We start from the raw sequence: 12,692 nt of genomic DNA, 5'->3' as shown, positions 1-12,692 counted from the left end.
GTATATCTATACATTTCATAAAGATAAATTTCCATTCTGAGTCACTTTGCAAAGTTGTGTTTTGAGCAATGTTCAAATCTGCATTTTTTCCTAATTGTCAAACAACAACAGGAGGCCTTATTTGCATTTGAATATCTCACATCCACTAACATTTCATGACTCATTTCTTTGGGAGTGTTTAACTTCCATACCAAAGAGCCTATGTTTCATATTTTGATTCATTTCAACATGTTTTGACTAGGTTTTGAATACTTCAAAGTTGGTCATTTACTGTTGTCATACTGATGCAAATTATTCAAAATTCTAGGAGGCCTTGTTTGACTTGTTATAACTTTGAACCTATTGACCAAAATGAGAAAATTCATTTTGCATTTCATTTTAGAGGTCAGAGATTTTCTATGATTAAATTTTGAGCATTTGATCAGTTTTCAAACGCGATTCCAATTGCAATTTGTAACTTTTTACTAGTGTCAGTAAATGTAGATTAGTCAGTACCCCTGTTCATGATGTCATATCTCTGAATCCATTATAGGTGAGATCAAATGGATTATACCATTTCATTCTCCTCTAAAAATATTTTAAGTGTGCCAATTTTAAAGTCTTGATGAATTTGCTTGCATAGTTTCCTAGATCCATTCCATTTGCAAAAAATGCTTTTCTGCCAGTGTTTGTAGTCTGCAAATTTGAGTAGCCCATTTTGGCCATTCGCCAGATGTGTCCTATTATTAATCATGAGCCCTAATCCTAGAGTTATATTGTCCTCATGAAAATGAATCCATTCCCCAGTTTTTGTGCCCCCAAGTGTTAGTTTGTCATGTTTTCAAAGCTAAATCCAAATGTGTTTTATGGTTTTCTGACATATTTTCTTGTAGGAAGTTCTGAGAGGGAAACTTTGGTGGTCAATATCTTTTGACTAAGAATTCTTCATGAGATGAGATTCAACATGGTACAAGAATGTGGAATAGAGAATTAGTATTATTGATTTTAGAGCTTGGTTAGTTGTTTTTGTCAGCTTTTAAAGCCAGTCAAAGGACCTCCTAGCATGAAGTTGATAATTTGTAGATCGGTGCAAAGTGAGTTGCAAATTTTTTTCTAGTGGTTGAATTTGGTTCAAATCAGTGCTATGTAGTAAATGGGCTAGTTTAAAAGTTTAGGTGTTTGAAAATGAAATTTTTTTAACCGGACCCACTTGGGGACCCAATTGAATGGCTATTAGATTACTAAACCATGGTTCACTGCCAGACATAGATCTTGGAATAAAGAAATTATTGCTGGGAAAGAAGCCTATGTCTCAAAAAGGCCAGGAGCAATAGAAATATCCCTATCTATGCATACAAGAATCTCAATGGTCATCACAATCAAAATGGGAGCAAGAAAATTAGCTACCTAAGACATAGTGTGAAGCTAAGGTTATTAAGTCAAGTACATGAGTAACTTCAATGACCAATTCTCAACATGTTTCTTGTGAAGATATTCAACTTGTGCAAAATTTGATAGAAAGGTGCCTATAGTTATATATGAACAAGGCTAAAGTTAAAGAAATATATAACACTATTCAATCATTTGCTAGAGTGGCAGTACTAGCTTTTGAAAATGGGGATAGTGACTGCTCTATTTAGTTCAATGAGAAATAGCATGCATCCTCCAAATCTATAGTTTAATATCCACCAATTGGGTATTTGGTCTTGCAACAACCCCTTCTTCTAGTGGCTTGACATCATCATATGATTCCCATCAAAAGTGGAGCATGTAGTCCTATAACAAATGGACATCCTTCTCAAGGCAGTGTTCAATCAATTGTAAAAGCCCTATAGAAGATAACTTGGGAGAGAGTTCCATGAAAGTATCATGTGCTATACCTTGCAATGGTGTATCATCTATGACTGACATATCATCAAGCCCAACTTTAGCCATGTCAAGTGGACCTTTTTCCCTCAAACCATTCGATTAGCTTATGAGCACACTTCCTGAATGGCTAATTCATATAAAAAAATACACGTGATCACCATGAAGATTAAGCCATGGGAAAGGACAAAGTGAAAATCAAATAGTCATCCTATTATAAAGAAAAATTGCATGTTAAGTTTGGTGATATTGTCAAAGTAATCAAAAGGGTAAAGAAGATAAGGTAGGACAAATTATTGAGATTGAGGGACTTGTCCAAAACTCAAATATAATGCTATACTCTAAGACGTAGAATGTGGCAAGCCAAGTGGGACATAAAGTTTTGGTAGATGGGAGGAAGGTTTGATATCTTCTTAAAACAGGGGAAATACTTGACAATCCAAAACAATGGAAAAATGTTTTTTTAAGGAGAAGGATGACAAGACAGCTTAACCAAGTCTCAAGTAAATAAATTATTTTGTGGCATACACTTTAGTTTTATTTATAACATTTCCTTTGAAGTATGAAAAGTATTTATGGTCTTCACGAATATTGTTTTAATCATTGTGTTTTACTAGCTAGTGGTAAACCATTTTAGAAGTAGATTCAAGTTGAGAGAGCTGCATTTCTACATCTATGGTGTTGGAGGTGTAGAGATCCATGACCAGTAGGATGAATGAAATCTTAGATTCCAAATGACATTTACACCATTGAGTATGCAAGGCAATCCAAAGTAAAAGAGCATTTGAAGAGATAATCCCATATCCACCATGCCTAGGTTCTTTTAGCTATTTAAATACTTTTCAATGCAATAGAAGTAATGTCTCAAGATGATAGCCTTTTGTAAGCAACACAGTAGATGAGGAGGGGCCCACTTAGCTAGCCATGGATGACAAATGGACAATGAAGGTCAGCAATTTTCAATAGAAGAGCTCACTAGAAAGTAGCCAAATTTTGGTGGTCACCATGTTGCCACTAGAAAATGGGAAGTTTTACTAGTGGAGACATGGCGACCTCCCAGAAAACTTAGAAATCTAATAGAGTTGTTGGGCCTACCTAGGTAGTTTGAACATTCAAAATCTAACATGTGGCACTGGTGGGTTGGGAAAAAAATGAAAAAATGATAAAAAATTGAGTTTTAGAGGTTATTCCAATGCTCATAAATTAAAAGTTCAAAGATTCAATTGATTTTAAGATGTTAAATCATTTTAAGTATATAGTATTTTAAATTTATCAATTTTAATGTTGTATTCATAGTCTTGGGCCATTTTTTCAAATGGCTACTAGAGGAGTGAGATTGAACCAAAATATGTACTCCAATATACTATTGGAACTAGGAGGAGATGAATTTTCCATGTATGGGATCAAAATTTGCACAAATGTTTAGTGGTTCAATTTATAAGCAGATTTGGATTTTTTAGGGCATTCTCAGCAAAATAGGAAAAATTCATTATTAAGCATCAAAATTTATTGGAGGGAAGATATTGAAGTTTTTTGGAACTTGAATGTGGAGAAAATTATCCTGATAAGTCTATCTTGCCTCTAGAGGTCATTTAACTATTTTTTTGCCTTTTCCTTGATCTCAAATCTGGCATCAAAATCAGTTACTCTTTTCAATAATTTTGGAGATATTTTCCTAAAATTCTCAAGTGGCAATGAAAATATCTGATGTGTAGTTACAGAGGGAGAGTAGAAAGATGTTTTGCATCTATAGATGGAAATTTTCCAAGGAGACACATGTCAAACACACAATAGATCTGGGAATTCATTCATCATATATCTTTCTTTCTCTCTTTCATTCTAGGTTGTTGGCAATTTTCTCTATGATACCAATAGGGTTCTAGTTTTCACTATAAGACTAGGTTGTTATTAGTTTTGCTTCTTGTCTAATTGAGTAGAGCTCTAGCTATGAAGGCCACACATCCACTCTTGTGCATATTTCATTTCATTTTATGTCTTGTTTCTCTGAGATAAATGGGAATTGATGATAGATCATGTGACATAGCTTGAGTTTCATTTAGTATTACTAGTTTAATTTATTTGGTCTTTCCAAGGATAAATACAGAAGGGAATTTACAATGAATTATTTGCATTCTCTTATTCTATCTCCTAATTCTTCATAAGCTACTAATTTTGTGATTGAATAAATAAGGTTCGTTGAATCTAAGGCAACTTGGATGAGTTGTGTATCAGATCTTTTGTTGCTTTTAATTCAATGAGTTAAGTAAATGCTTCAATGGAGGGGAAGCTAGTAGGAATGGAATTTGGGGATTTCAGTTTACAAATTTAATTATAAGGCAATCAAGTTAGGTCATCTTGTTGGTAGTGACTCTATGTTGTAATGGATAAGACATTGATCACTAAATCAGATGCAAGCTAAGATGAAGGTCATTTGCACAAATCTCTTTAATCAAAATCAATTCAGTTTTCCATGTTCAGTAGTGGGCTGATAGGTTATGGGTTCATAGGTTATGATTTGTAGCTATTTCATTCCTATGTTATTGCATAAGTATCAGAAGATATAAAGGTTTCATTTGCTACTAATAGGTTCAAATTATATGTTTAATTGCACTGGTACCATATATTAGAACCTCAAGGTTAATCTGCCTAGGTTTTGCAGAGCTTGAAGTGAAGAAGGAGTTATGCCTTATAGTTGGCCCAAGATTGATAGTCAAGTGCATCCATCATAGGAATTTTCTAGCCTTAGATGTATTGGTATGGTTTCTTATTTATTCCTAAATTTATTAAATCAAGAGCCAACAAAATGGTGACTCTGCTAGGGACAAAGATTGTAAATGCCTAAATTATGGAGTAGGAAACCTCTGATATATTGTGCATATTCATTTTTCTATGCAAAGTTTTGTGTTCCCCAATTAATCTTTATGCTTGGACAATAGTAGCTTTAAAGGATTAAATGCAGATTGTATTGCTACTAAGTTTTATTTTCAATTAATTCAACCAGTTTTGGGTTTCAAAGTGTTGTTATAAATTTAGAGTTAGAATCATTCAAAAGTGTTTTCTCTCTTCGAAGTGTTTGATGATTTGCAATTCCCATAAGTTGAAAATTCAGTTTAGATTTGTCATGTTGTAAGTTATGTTTTAAATCTTTCTCACAATTATGAGTGGAAACTCTCTAAAAGATCTTTATACCAATCCAAATTGGTTCTATATAATTACTTTCAAGAGTTTTCAGCTTGGTTATGTAGATTTGAATGTTATGCTAAGTGTAAGAAAGAAGAGAGAATATATGAGTTCTTTAATAATAAGTTTTAAAGTGTTATGTTTGATCTGCTATCATAAGAAATTTGAATGTTAAAAATGAATCACAAAATGATTTAATTTTCCTCTTCAAGGAGGTGGTGACTCTATAATGGTTTCATATATGGTGTGAGGAAGTTCATGTTAGCACTAGTGCCAAACTAGTTGATCATTGTTTTTACCATCATCACTTGAGGCATTTTTTTTTCATGATGTTCTTGCCATGAAAGAAAGTGATATATGTATGTGTTCTCCATCAAGAGATTTTTAGCACTAGGAAGAGGAGAATAAGGTGATAAGTTTTATACACTTCATTCTAATAAGTTTTAGCTTGTTGTATACAATTTTGTGAAGTCTTTGAATAGATTCATTTGGCAGAAGGTTATAAGCCTATTACAAATTTCAAATCAGAATTATTGTTGATGAATTCAAGGCTTTGAAGAATGACAAGTTTCCTTTCATCAAGTATGCAGCTAGTTAGTGATGTTTGTAGATCTTTTTAAGCCAAGAGATACATGCCATTAGTTTTTGGTGGCATTCATGGTTTATTGAATACTCTGCCATATGATCTTAGAAAGTTTGCCTAAGTTGGATGGGAACCATGAAAATTTAGCTAGGCATAATGTTTAGATGTTCAGTGATTTGATTGGTGATTCTGTGATTGCTCATGAAGATGTACATATGAATTTTTTTGTTCAAAATTTAGAAGGTAATGCTAGGGATTGGTTTTCCTTTTTGTTGACATGTTCTATTTCATCTTGGGATGAATTACATTTAGCCTTCATGAAGTAGTTTGGGGAAAGAGTAAGCATCTCTTATTATTTTGATAATTTCTTGATGATCCAAATTAGGAATGATGAATTAGTTCTTGAATTTAATATCAGATTTACAAAAGTTGTAAATGAGATTCTTGAAAATGGTAAGTTGAATGATCAACTTTTTTTAGAGGTTTATCTTGATGCATTTTATAAAAAAATGAGTTATCTATTGAGAGACAAAGAACCTAAGACTTTTCATCAAGCACTCATGACACCAATAGAGATTGAAAATAATGTAAAGCATAGATTAACTAGGAATCATTTCTCTAGAAGTGTGTTCCAGCAAGTTGAGGTTCAAAGGATAAATCAATGTGATGTAGATTGTTCAAATTTAGATCAGCAAGTAGGTACCCCTACTGTGGTGGATAAGTTTGTTGAAAATTCAAAATTAAAGACCTATGCAGATGAAGTTTCTTGGTTTCAAAGAAGAGATGATTATGTTCTTGATGAACAGAGTGCACATGTTTTGTGATATTTCAGTAGTGGATGATAAGGTGGATTCACTTGATCAGTTAGATATGCAAGAAATGATTGCCCTTATTGATAGATTGCATTATGTTGAGAATTCTATAAACTTTGAAATTGAAAGAATTTTGTCTTAGTATGAGGATGAAGAAGTTGAAAGTCAATTTTTTTGTGATGAAGGTAAAGTTGTTGATCTGACATATTATGAAGAAGCATCATGTGAAGACAATGATGAGAAATTTTTCTCGGGTCAAGAAGAGGACATCGATAATACATGTTCATATTCATATGGATCTGATGCAAATTGGGAAGAAGAAAGCAATAAAAAAAGTGACTGATCTTATGCAAGTAAAGTTTTTCTAAGTCTGAAATTGAAGTTCCATTTCAAAGTTATGTAAATCATCTTGAGTTTGAAAGTTGTGAAGAAGAGTTTTCTATACAATATGACGGTAAAGAGATCATTTATAAAGACGAATCATTTAGCTATGTAGATGAATGACTTAAGGTTAAATGCAGTAGTAATAAAAAACTTGTGAATGATTCTAAGATTAATGCATCAACACCTATTGGTAACATAAAATATGATTGGTTTGCAAGACATATGAATCATCTTAGAGAAGATAATGAAAGTAATATTGATTTATATTCTACATGCTTTGTTGATGGAGTGGATGATGTGTCTTCTTGTGATGATTCCAATTTCCCTTCTTCATATGCTAAAAGTATCCATGATAGTGATGTTAGAAATGGTTTCAAAGTTTTCATGAATTTTTTGTATGGTGAAGAACTTGATGTTGATCAACACATCACTTGTCATAATGTCTACAAAGGAGCTTTGCATGTAGTTATCAACCCACTTTTTGAAGAGCACATGGACTGGTCAAATTTAGTTGAGGATGATCTTAATGATGATACATTGTCTTACTGCTATAAGATATTAGATTGTTTTTCTTTTGGGTGTGATAGTGAGAATGATGATGTTGCATCTTGTAATGTTGATAATAAGGTGTTTAATGAAGTTGTTATTGAAAATTAGCATGCACCTTGCAATGAGTTTTACGATGAATACTTTAATGTAAAAAAAAATCCATTTTCTGATTTCAAAGAACCATTGGAGGTCTCAAGATTAGTTTTAGATTCTAACATTGATGACATTTGTAAGTATAAGTCTGATTGCTCATGTGAATACTCTTTGGTTATGCATAAGTATACATAATTTCAAGGTATGCATGACCTTTTTCCCCATGTTGAATATGAAGCTTTCATATTCAAGAGTGATAGTATGCATGATTCAATTGATGAAGAAGAGTTTTAGTTTGAGTTTGATGTTTCTGGGCATGCTGATCAGAACTTTCATAATGAGCAAGTGGTTGAGAATGAATTTAGTTTTTATATACATTATGAAAGTGAACATGTAGACTCCATTTTGCCAAGTGAGTTGATTCATGATGCTAATCTGATTGGTGAAACTGATAGAATAAATATTTCTAGTTTACCTCATGAAAGTTAAAATGAAAATTAGGTATATGATATAGGCAAAAGATTTAGTTGAAGTTCGCTAGCTTGAGGCCATCATTTCTACAACTTAGGAGTAGTTGTTTTTGCTTTCAATAAAGATGCTCGAGATAAGTTTTTACTATCAGGTATGTATTTTTCTTCTTCTAGAGATTTGAATCCTTTCCATACCCACAATGGATATGCATCCCCAAACAAAGCCACTGTTGGGACTCAAAATTGAAGCCCTGATTTTGAGTACCATTGAAAAAATCAAGCCCCATAAGCACTTTTTGATGCATGTGTACCTAGCTGTACTTGTGAGGCCTAAGAGGTGTTTAATATTTCTAACACCTTGCATTTGGTATATCTATGCATTCCTTAAAGATAAATTGCCATTCTAAGTCATTCTGCAAAGTTTTGTTTTGAGCGATGTCCAAATCTGCATTTTTACCTAAGTGTCAAACAATGATAGGAGGTCTTGTTTGCATTTGAATATCTTGCATGTAGTAACATTTCATGACTCACCACTTTGGGAGTGTTTAATTTCCATACCAAAGAGCCCATTTTTCATATTTTGAGTCATTTTGACATGTTTTTCCTAGGTTTCAAATCCCTCAAAGTTGGCCATTTACTATTGTCATGCTGATGCAAATTGTTCAAATTTTTGGGAGGCCCTATTTGACTTGTTATAACTTTGGCCCAGTCAAAAAAAATGAGAAAATTCCTTTTGCATTGCATTTTATAGGTTAGAGAATTTCCATATTTAAATTTTGAGCTTATGACGAATCTGTTTGATCAGTTTTTGAATGTGATTCCAAATGCAATTTGTAATTTTTTACTAGTGTCAGAAAATGCAAATTAGTTGGTACCCCTGTTCATGATGTCATATCTCTGAATCTATGATAGGTGAGATCAAATAGATTGTACCATTGTGTTCTCCTCTAAAAATATTTTAAGTGTGCAAATTTTTAAGTCTTGATGAATCTGTCTGCACACTTTCCTAGGTCCATTCCATTTGTAAAAAGCACTTTTCTTCTAGTGTTTCCAATCTACAAATTTGAGCAGCCCATTTTGACCATTCACCAAATGCATCCTGTTGTTCATCATGAGCCCTAATCCTAGATTTATATTTTCCTCATGATAGTGAACCCATTCCTTATTTTTGTGCCCCCAAGTGTCAACTTGCCCAATTTTCAAAGCCAAATCTAAATGTGTTTAATGGTTTTCTGACATGTTTTCTTCTAGGAAGTTCTAGGAGGGCAACTTTTGTGGTCAATATCTTTTTACTGAGAATTCATTATTAGATGAGATTCAACATGGTACAAGAATGTAGAATAGAGAATCAATATTGTTAATTTCAAAGCCTAGTCAATTGTTTTTATCAGTTTTTAGAGCCGGACAAAAGACCTCCGAGCATGAAGTTGATCATTTGTAGATAGGTGCAAAGTGAGTTACAAATTTGTTTCCAATGTTTGAATTTGTTTCAAATCAATGCTAGACGGTGAAAGGATTAGTTTAAGAGTTTAAGTGTTTGAAAATGAATTTTTTTTATTCAAACCCACTTTGGAGACCAACTGAATGGCTATTAGATTACTAAACCATGGTTCACTACTAGACGTAGATCTTGGAATAAAGAAATGATTGCTAGAAAAGAAGCCCATGTCTCAACAAGGCTAAGAGCAACAGAAAAATCCCCATCCATGCAAACAAGAAGCTCAATAGTCATCACAATCAGAATAGGAGCAAGAAAACTAGCTACATAAGACACAATGTCAAGCTGAGGTTATTAAGTCAAGTACAGGAGTAACTTCAATGGCCAATTCTTAAAATGTCTCTTGTGAAGATATTCAACTTGTGAAAAATTTGATAGAAAGGTGTCTATAGTTATATATGAACAAGTCTAAAGTTAAAGAAATAGATAACACTATTCAATCATTTGCAAGAGTGGCAATACCAACTTATGACAATGGGGATACCAACTGCGCCATTTAGTTCAATGCAAAATGACATGCATCCTCTAACTTTGTAGTTCAACATCAAGCAATTGGGTATCTAGTCTTGCAACAACCCCTACTTCTAGTGGCTTGACATCGTCATATGATTCCCATTACAAGTCGAGCATGTAGTCATGTAGCAAATGGACATCCTACTCAAGGTAGTTTTCAATCAATTGTAAAAGCCCCATGAAGATAACATGGGAGGTAGTTCCATGCAATTATCATGCACTATACCTTGCAATGGTGTATCATCTATAAATGAAATATCATCAAGCCCAGCTTCAGCCATGTCAAGTTGACCTTTTTCCTTTGAACCAATGGATCAACTTATGAGCACACTTCCTACTTCAAGTGCAAAGCCACTTCCTGAATGGCTAATTCATATAAGAAACCATGCATGATCACCATGAGGATTAATCCATGGGAAAGGAAAAAGTGCAAACCAAATAGGATTCCTATTCTAAAAAAAAAATACATGTTAAGCTAGGTGATACTATCAAAGTAATCATAGGCCATGAAAGGGGTAAAGATGGCGATGCAGGAAAAATTATTGAGATACCTATCCATAGTTCAAATGTAATGTTGTACTCAAAGACATAGAATGTGGCAAGCCGAGTGGGACATAAAGTTCTAGAAGATGGGAGGAAGGTCTGATATCTTCTTAAAATAGGGGAAATACTTGACAGTCCTAAACAATGCAAAAAGGTTTGTTAAGGAGAAGGATGATGAGACAGCTTAGCCAAGTCTCAAGGCAATCAATTCTTTTTTGGGATACACTTTAATTATATTTGTAACATTTCCTTTGAAGTATGAAAAGTATTTATGGTCTTCACAAAAATTATTTTGATCATTGTGTTTTATTAGCTAGTGGTAAACCACTCTAGAAGTAGATTCAAGTTGAGAGAGCTACATTTTTGCATCTACAATGTTGGAGGTGTAGAGACCCATGAAAAGTAGGATGAATGTAATATTAGATTTTGAATGACATTTACGCCATCGAATATACAGGGAAATCTAGAGTAAAGGGCATTTGAAGAGATAATCCCATATTTGTCATGTCTAGGTCCATTTAGGTGTTTAAATACTTTTCAATGTAATAGAAGTAATGTCTCAAGATGAAAATCTTTTGTAAGCCACATAGCGCATGAGGAGGGGCCCACTTGGCTAGCCATGGATGATAGCTAGATGATGAAGGTCAATAACTTTGGATAGAAAAGCTCACCGAAAAGTAGCCAGATTCTGGTGGTCACCATGTCACCACCAAAAAAAAGGAGGTTTTGCCAGTGGAGACATGGTGACCTCCCAAAAAATTTGATGGAGTTATGGTACCTACCTAGGTAGTTTGACCATTGGGAATCTAACATGTGGCACTCGTGGTTTGGGTAGAAATGAAATAATAATAAAAAATTAAGATTCAAAAGTTATTCCAATGCTTAGAAGTTAAAAGTTCAAAGATTCAATTAATTTTAAGATGTTGAATAGTTTCAATTATATAGTATTTTAAAATTTTCAATTTTAATGCTTTGTTCATAGTCATGGGCTAGTTTCTCAAATGACTATCAGAGGAGAAAGATTGAACATAAATATGCACTCCAATATACCATTAGAACTAGGAGGAGATGAATTTTCTAAATATGTGATCAAAATTTTCACAGATGTTCAACATTTTAGTTTATAACCATATTTGTATTTTTTTGGGGCATTCTTAGCAAAATAGGTAGAATTCATCATTGAGCATCAAAATTGGTTGGAGGGAAAATATTGAAGTTTGTTGAAACCTAAATGTGGAGAAAATGATTATGAAAAGTTTATCTTGCCTCTAGAGTTCATTTAACTAATTTTTTTCCTTTGCCTTGATCTCAAATCTAGCATCAAAATTAGTTATTCTTTTCAATCATTCTAGAGATATTTTCAAAGCATTCTAAAGCAAAAAATAAAGTATCTGATGTGTAGTTATAGAGAGAGAGAGAGAGAGAGAGAGAGAGAGAGAGAGAGAGGTTTTTTTACATCTCTAGATGGAAGTTCTCGAAGTGGACACATGTCAAACATATAACAGATCTAGGAATTCATTCCTCCTATATCTTTCTTTCTCTCTTTCATTATAGTTTGTTGGTAGTATTCTTTGTGATACTAGTAGGGTTCCAGTTTTTACTATGAGACTAGGTTGTTGTTAGTTTTACTTCTTGTCTAATTGAGTAGAGCTCTAGCTATGAAGGCCACACATCTACTCTTGTGCAGATTTCATTTCATTTTATGTCTTATTTCTCTTAGATAAATGGGAATTGATGATAGATCATGTGACATATCTTCAGTTTCATTTAGTATTACCAATTTAATGTATTTGGTCTTTCTAAGGATAAATACAAAAGGGAATTTACAATAAATTATCTGTGTTCTCTTATTCTATCTCCTAATTCTTCACATGCTATTAATTTTTTGATTGAATGAATAAGGTTCATTGAGTCTAAGGTAGCTTGGATTAGTTGTGTATCAAATTTATTGTTGATTTTAATTCAAGGAGATAAGTTAATGTTTCAATGATTTGATAGGGTTTTTGGGTGTATGGAGGGGATGCTAGTAAGAATGGAATTTGGGGATTTTAGTTGACAAACTTAATTGTAAGACAATCAAGTTAGGTCATCCTACTAGTAGTGACTCTATTTTGCAATGGATAAGACATGGATCACTAAATCAGATGCAAGATGAGATGAAGGTCATTTGCACAAATCTCTTTAATCAAAATCAATTCAATTTTCTATCATCTATAGTGGGC

The 12,692-nt window shown here is 33.2% G+C and overlaps 1 pseudogene; it reads left to right on the top strand.

The window, feature by feature from the left end:
- Nucleotides 1-1,439: 1,439 nt before the first annotated feature.
- Nucleotides 1,440-9,951, top strand: LOC149552806 (uncharacterized; annotated as a pseudogene).
- Nucleotides 9,952-12,692: the final 2,741 nt, after the last annotated feature.

Source organism: Cupressus sempervirens, chromosome 6 (genome assembly GCF_028749045.1).
Source record: "Cupressus sempervirens isolate cs-2001-9-10 chromosome 6, ASM2874904v1, whole genome shotgun sequence".
NCBI lineage: Eukaryota > Viridiplantae > Streptophyta > Pinopsida > Cupressales > Cupressaceae > Cupressus > Cupressus sempervirens.
This window is presented reverse-complemented; position numbering and strand designations above follow the sequence as displayed.